Below are 8,327 nucleotides of genomic sequence, written 5' to 3' on the forward strand. Positions count from 1 at the left end.
TTTCTTTTTTTTTTTTAATTTAAATATGATTTGGTTTATCGATTTTCACTTGATGACGCAATTTGCTGTTTATATGCAATTTGCTATGATGCTTTATCTCTTTTTTAGCAATAATGCACTCTGAATTCGTTGAAAAATCTTTTATAAACACGGATCGACAGTAAAGCACGTCCGATACACACAGTACGAATGTTAATGATATTGATGGTATATGATATTTGCAATGATATTCCTGACGACATTTCTGATAGTGCAGCCATCAGCACGTTCAAGGTGATGATTCTGGACGCTATGACTTCTCTTCCACTTTGGTCGTAGTCTACATTGACGTCCTCTGCCCCATAGTCTCGCGCAGCCGTGATCGCAGCTCAACTTGTTAAGTTGCAGAATCTTAATTTCACTCAATTTTGCCATTTTTAAGATCCTATTTTATGGGACCTTATGCTACAATTCCACTTCAGACAAATGTATCTTTATATTTCATCTGGCTTCAATCATTAGATTGCTAAATAGAAGTCACAAACTAATGGCAATATTTTCCTTTGTTTGTTTAATTTTAATGCTTAATCAATTTTCTTTATGTTCACACGCTCAATTTAATAATAGTGTTACAATCGCGAGGTTTTGGGAACCGACTGCAGTGCACGCTTTCTGGGTCTACCGTTATATGAATTAGATGAAGACGACAGCTGTTGCTACAACAGAACTCGCCAAAAGATACGAGCTACCAGATATTGAAACTACGATAGCTATTAAGCTCATTATATATTATATAAGCCGAGGTGCATGCGCATAGGGTTCTCAATTAGATAGTTGAACTTGTCATCGAAAAAACGAAAAGTAATAGCTGAACGTGTACATTTAAAAGTAAAGTGATGGAAATAAGGTAAAGCAAGTGTGTTACCATTATTTTTTGTGGTTTATTCAACAATATAGTGATCGAACTAACAGAGATATTGTAAGAGATTTCTTTGAATTTTAACGTAAGTAAATTTGTAACAATTGCTGACAGAACTGGGATTATTGAATTATGTCCCAAGGACATGATCGTGAAAATGGCAAAGTTAGGCGAACTCGAAGTGCAACAGCTTAAGAAAGAGTTAGAACAGCGTGGCTTGTTAGTTACTGGGAACAAGGCAGAGTTACAAGTACCAGAACCAAGGATAAGTAACGTGGAAAGACTCTTCCACTTCAACCGAAACACCCGAAGCGAAGCACGAGAAGCAAATAGAGAAGCTGGTTTCATACAAGCATGGAAAAACTTAGTTGACCAATATGAAAACAAAAGAATGCAGGTGAATACTCAACTAAAAGTGTGTCGACTGATAAACATCATCTAGCAGCGTGGAATGGCTGACTGAGTCGAAAGCCTTCTTCAGGTCCAACGCTACTAAGACAGTCCTCTCGCAGGGGCGGTTTTGGTTAAGCCCGCGGTTTGTCTGGACGTTTATGGCGGTGAGTGCAGTGGTGGTGCTATGCACTCGACGGAAACCGTGCTGATGTGGGGCTGGGGCCAGGTGTTTCGTGAAAAGTGAGAGTAGGAGGGCTTTAAGTGTTAGTTATCGGACGATAAGATTCCCCTTGGCGGACTTCCCAGGTTTCAGTAGTGGGACCACTCTCCCTAATTTCCACATATCAGGAATGATGAGAGTGGCCGAAGACTAGTTGAAGACCTTGGTGAGATATTCTACTCCCAATGGACCCAGCTTTTTCAGCATCAGCATGTTTAGTCCGTCAGGGCCAATGGCTTTGGATGTTTTCATGAGTTTGATGGCGCCCTGAACATCATCCCTGGAGAAAGCAAGTGGCGCACTGTTGTATGTCAGTTTGTGCAGCCGTCTGGTAGCACTACGTTTGGATCTGTCGGCCGGAAGATGCAGAATAAGTAGCCGGTTAAGATAGCTCGCGCATCTTTTCGGATCCGATTAAGCACGACCGCTGAAGGTGATATCCACAGTGCCGTTGTGCTTCGTCGGGTTCGACAGGGACCTTACGGTGGACCAGAGCTTGCTTTCACCAGAGGTGAAGTTGCAGGACTTCAAATGCTCTTCCCATTTGTTCCGCTTATTTCGGGTTACCAGTTGCCGTATCTCCAAATTGAGATCCTTTATGCGGGGATCCCCGGGATCGGCCTGGCGTAGGCGATCACGCTCGTTCGCCAGAACAGCTGCTTCAGCTGAGAAATTAGGACGAATGTCCCGGATCCTTCCAGCGGGAATGAAGCGAACCGCGGTCGCTGTGACCGACTTGCGGAATGCGCGTTCGCCTGTGCGCACATCGGTGGGGATGGGGAGAGTGGCGAAGATGTCTTCAGTAAATTCTGCGAATCTGGTCCAATCAGCTTTGTTGAAGTTGATGTATGACCGGTGATCCGCGGAAACAAAGTCGGCAGGTTTCTCGATCGAGATGATAATGGGCAAGTGGTCTGATGCAAGTGATAGCATAGGTCGCCAAGCGCACCAATATCAGGGTGATACCCTGCCGGGCAGCAGGTGACAGGGGGTATGTAAATATTATAGATTTCGAGCTCGGCATCGCCTGACCAGACAGCTATCCCTTGACATTCTAAGGCCCTGTCTCTGCGGTCGATGCCTTCATCGATGAGACGATACTGCACTGTATGGTGGACTATAAACGCTAAGCCTCCACCGTGTTCTCGCTCGCGATCCTTTCTGTCCACGTTGTAGCCGTCCCTGGTAATCAAGGTGCGGTTTTGCCTCTTGAACCGCAGCTATTTTGACACTGTGTCGGCTCATGAAGTCAACTATCTCGTCGACCTTGCTCGTAAGTCCGTTGCAGTTCAGTTGTAAGAGTTTAAAACTCCTCGGGAGTGTGATCGTAACTCGGCGGGTGAGGGACGCGTGGGGTTGTCTGCGTTGGTCCTGCTGTGCTGACGTTGACGGACGACCGCGTCGCAGGGGCGGTTGCGGGTGCAGAGCTCTGCAGCAGGGGGCAACGAAGTCGCGTGTCCACTCACGGGTGGTGTTCAGGCCAGACCACCTTTGAAAGTGGTACCAGCCATTGCAAGAACTGCACTGGACTGTTGTCAGGTTCCGAGGGACCCTGGTCTGACACACGGAGCAGACGGTTCTGGGGACCAAGAGCTGCTGGTTTGTCCCCGCACTGGGGTAGGAGCAGGAGGGTTATGGCTCAGTGGGGGAGTTGTGTTGCGCCTGAGGGCTCCTTACCGTTGAGGTTTTGTTGGTGGCGGCAGTTTGAAGTGCCGGCACTGAGGATGGTAGCGCCGTTGAGGCAGGGGCCGCCTGGTGGCGGGAGCAACACGTGGCCACATATCTTGTGGACCACTCCCTTTGAGTCTTAAGGCCTGAACAGATCTTAAGATGGCACCACCGTTGCACTTATTGCTCCTAACCGAGGTGGAGTTCGGGTGGAGCCGTTTGTGGCAGATGCAGCTGTCAAATACCTCTTGTCCAGGGTTCGGTTCGACACCAGCCCTGAAGAGAAGTATTTGGAGCAAACGTGCTGCAAGGGATTGCTCCTGTGACGAGAGATTGGGGGTGGGATACGGTGCACTAGACAGGGCAAAAACAGGTGTTATCTATCGCTGTCGAGAGATGATTAACGATTTTTAGTGCTGGAATCGGATGGTATTGATCTGGGAAACGTCAACAAGATGGCGCTACGTGCCACACAAGCAACGAAACCGTTGATCTTTTACGGGAAATGTTTCCGGACCGTGTTATCTCTCGAAGAGGTGATCACAATTGGCCACCGAGCTCTTGTGATTTAACACCTTGCGACTTTTTTCTTCGGGGCCACGAGAAAGAGAATAGCCCAGGGTCGATTCAAGACCTCAAAGATGGAATTCGTGAGGCTTTCGAGGACATAGGGCAGCCACTTCGCAATTCGGTTATGGAAAATTTCATGAAAAGGATATTGTCCTGTAAGCGTGGTCGGGGTGGTCATTTGCCTGATGTTATTTTCCACTATTAACGGCATACCTTCTTCTTTTATAATGCAATAAACATCCGATCATTTATACTAAAAAATAGCATTTTTCTTTAAGTATAAAAATTACACCTCCAATTGGAAACGCCTTTACATTGTACAAGTTAGCGTCGATAAAGACTGAAAAGAAAAAAATACATTTGAATTTCATTTCAGAAGCAAAGTCGGTTGACGAATTTTTGACTGTATTTAAGAAGATTGCGAGGAGTCTCAGTTCCGCTACATATCTAGAATACATATTATGATATCGATAACTAACTTTTCCAAAGCTTTTGACGAAATTTTTCGTTCTATCTTATAGCTTAGACAGACGGCTGCATTAATAGGGATTACTGGCGCAGGTAATTTTGATTAGTATTGTAGAATGACAGAGATTTCATGAGGATTAATGAAGAGCTGATTTGTTTACTGGATAGTTTTGTCAGTAAAGGATGGATCACAGGCGACAAATACAGGTATTAGATCCACTGATACTAAAACATAATAACTTATTAAAAAAAAATGCATTGCTATTTCTCAAACTGCTCTGCAATATCAAAACAATTAATGAAATTTCGGTCGTGTATTAATACTAGCGGCTGCTCGTCTTTCTCCGTCCAGGTTAAATGTTTCTTTCCGCTTGCCATCTGAAATCTTATCTTATATCCCTACTAATATTATAAATGTGAATGTAAGTTTGTTTGTTACGCTTTCCCGCAAAAATTACTTAACCGATTATTATGAAACTTTGTACACATGTTTTTGGAGGTGTTAGAAGTAATATAGGATACTCTATATATATAAAAATTGAGCCGTTTTTCGCGTTGTGATGAACTTTACGGAGAATGGCTCAACCGATTTTAACCAAACTTTGCCACATTGAAGAGACACATGTGGAGAATGTTTTTGTTTTGAAATTTTAAGAGTCGGATACCAGGGTCTCGAGAGATAGGCCAAAACGGGGACCCGGGTAACCCTGGAATGTGTGTGTACAATATGGGTATCAAATGGAAGCTGTTGATGATTTCTATAGTATAGGGTAGTTTTTATACCGTTTCGTGATTACGGTCTCGAGATATAGGCCAAAACGTGGACCCGGGTAGCCCTAGGATGTGTTTGTACAATATGGATATCAAATGTAAGCTTTTGGTGAATGCTTTAGTACAGAGTTTTTTTCATGCCGCTCCGTGGCTGGGGTCTCGAGATATAGGTCAAAACGTGGACCCGGGTAACCTTTGGTTGTGTATGTACAATATGGGTATCAAATGAAAGCTGTTGATAAGTGCTTTAATACGGTGTAATTTTCGTACCTTTTGATGACTAGGGTCTCGAAATATATGCCAAAACGTGGACACGACGTGTCTTTGCACCGAATTAAACCAAACTTACACACATTGTTAAGTAAGTATTGAAAATGGGTTTCGTAAAGTTTGGTTGTAATTCGGAACACCGGCAACGCGTACAGCGTTCTCTTGAACCAGCCATAATGACGTTTACTTTTTTAACTCTTGGGGCGGAACTGAACTGTCAAATTGACAGTGTGAGTTACAATGTGTCAATATTTCTTTCTGATTTGGACGCCATAAGGAGAAGACCTAAGTGCAAAGTGTAAACATTTTTTGTGAATTTTGAAAAATTTGAGAATTTAATGTGAAATCCGAATGTTCAAATGAAATTATGTTTTGTGGATTTAGTTTTTCGGTTCATATGCGATAAGCTACGATACGCCATGAGTGAAAAAAATGGTAAAAAAAAAATGAAAAAACAAAAGAAATTGTTAAAGGATGAAAAAGAAGACCACGAAAAATCCGAAACTTTGATGAAAAAATTAATAGTCTTATCATGCAAATTGTCAACAATTTTCAGAAGAAAAGAGATGGTTTAAGAAAATCATAACAAAATAAAATAATCCTGACCATGTGGACTTGGGCTTTTAAACACATATGCATCGAAAATATAATCCACAAAATTGAAAAAAAAAACATGTTTTAAAATCTCAGAATACCATAATTACAATCATGTTTATTATAGTACAAATGCCAAGACAATCACGTAATCATATTGGTCGTTCGACAATTAATAATAGGCGCATGAGAAATTCCCGGAATAACGCGACATCAGAAGAACGTCAAGAACAAAATGAAGTAGTCAAACGATTGATGAATAATGTTATCCAAGCAACTATTTCTAATACCAAGAATTCCAATGATTCCACCTGAATTGCCATTTGAATTCAAGCGTTTGCAACCGCCCATTCGTTTAGCATTTGCAATAACTATCAATAAATCACAAGGGCAAACTTTAGAAATATGCGGGATGAATTTAGAAGAACCAGTATTCACCCATGGTCAACTATACGTTGGCTGTTCACGTGTTGGGAAGCCAACAACATTATATATTTACTCAAAAACAAATAGAAAAACAAAAAATATTGTTTATGCCAAGTCGCTTGAATAAAGAATAAAGAAATAAATAATATGAAAACCATATCTTTTCTGTTCTAAACGATATCTATTCTATTTTAGTGTGCCCAGCGAAGCGGGCCGGGTTTGCTAGTCTTATACATATATAAAATAAAGTCAACTTTTTGTGTGTGTTCGCTAACCGGCCGTGTCTTTGCACCGAATTAAACCAAACTTACACACATTGTTAAGAAGGTATTGAAGATGGTTTCCGTATAGTTTGGATACCATTGGTGGATACGGTTCGAGATATAGGTCAAAACGTGGACGCGGGTAACCTTCGGATGTGTATGTACAATATGGGTATCAAATGGAAGCTGTTGGTGAATGCTTTAGTTCAGAGTATTTTTCATGCCGCTCCGTGACTAGGGTCTCGAGATGGAGACCAAAACGTGGACCCTAGGATGTGTTTGTATAATATGGATATCAAATTGAAGCTGTTGGTGAATGCTTTAGTTCAGAGTATTTTTCATGCCGCTCCGTGACTAGGGTCTCGAGATGGAGACCAAAACGTGGACCCTAGGATGTGTTTGTATAATATGGATATCAAATTGAAGCTGTTGGTGAATGCTTTAGTACAGAGTATTTTTCATGCCGCTCCGTGACTGGGATCTCGAGATAAAGGTCAAAACGTGGACCCGGGTAACCTTTGGTTGTATATGTACAATATGGGTATCAAATGAAAGCTGTTAATAAGTGCTTTAATACGATGTAATTTTCATACCTTTTGATGACTAGGGTCTCGAAATATATGCCAAAACGTGGACCCGCCGTGTTTTTGCACCGAATTAAACTAAACTTACACACATTGTTAAGTAAGTATTGAAAATGGGTTTCGTAAAGTTTGGTTGTAATTCGGAACACTGGCAACGCGTACAGCGTTCTTTTGAACCAGCCGTAATGTCGTTTACTTTTTTAACTCTTGGGGCGGAACTGAACTGTCAAATTGACAGTGTGAGTTACAATGTGTCAATATTCCTTTTGATTTGGACGCCATAAGGAGAAGACGTAAGTGCAAAGTGTACAAATTTTTTTTGAGTTTTTTTGGAGTGGATTTTGGAACAGTGAATAATTTCTTACGAAATTTGAGAATTTAATGTGAAATCCGAATGTTCAAATGAAACTTACAAGTTAATGAAGAATTGATTTTATTAACTGGTGATTTTAGACAAACGTTACCCGTTATTCCGCGATCAACCCCAGCTGATGAATTGAATGCGTGCTTGAAAGCATCTAATTTGTGGCGATATGTGACGAAATTAACACTAAACACAAATGTTCGCGTTCAACTCCAAAATGATTCAAGTGCTGAAGTTTTTTCAAAGCAGTGGTTACAAATTGGCAATGAACAAATTCCTATTGATGATAATGGCTTATTTGAATTTCCAGATCATTTTTGTCAAATAGCAGAATCAAAGGGCGATTTGGTGCAAAAGGTTTTTCCCGACATAACACAAAATTACAAGAATGACAATTGGCTAAGTGAACGAGCTATATTAGCTGGTACGAATAAAGATGTTAAGGAGATAAATGCAGATATCTCGGATAAAATACCTGGTGATACTGTTGTATACCGGCCTGTTGACACAATTATCGACCAAGATCAAGTAGTTAACTATCCAACCGAATTTTTGAATTTATTGGATATATCTGGATTTCCGCCATATTATTTGCAATTAAAAGTTGGTGCAACCATTATTATGCTTCGGAATATTAATCATCTAAAATTATGTAACGGAACTAGACTTGATTGATGAATAATGTTATCGAAGCAACTATTTTAATTGGCAAATTCAAGAATGAAGACGTTCTAATACCGAGAATACCAATGACTCCACCTGAATTGCCATTTGAATACAAGCGTTTGCAACTGCCCATTCGTTTAGCATTTGCAATAACTATCAATAAATCACAAGA

This window comes from Anastrepha ludens, chromosome X, assembly GCF_028408465.1.
Source record: "Anastrepha ludens isolate Willacy chromosome X, idAnaLude1.1, whole genome shotgun sequence".
NCBI classification, from domain to species: Eukaryota; Metazoa; Arthropoda; class Insecta; order Diptera; family Tephritidae; genus Anastrepha; species Anastrepha ludens.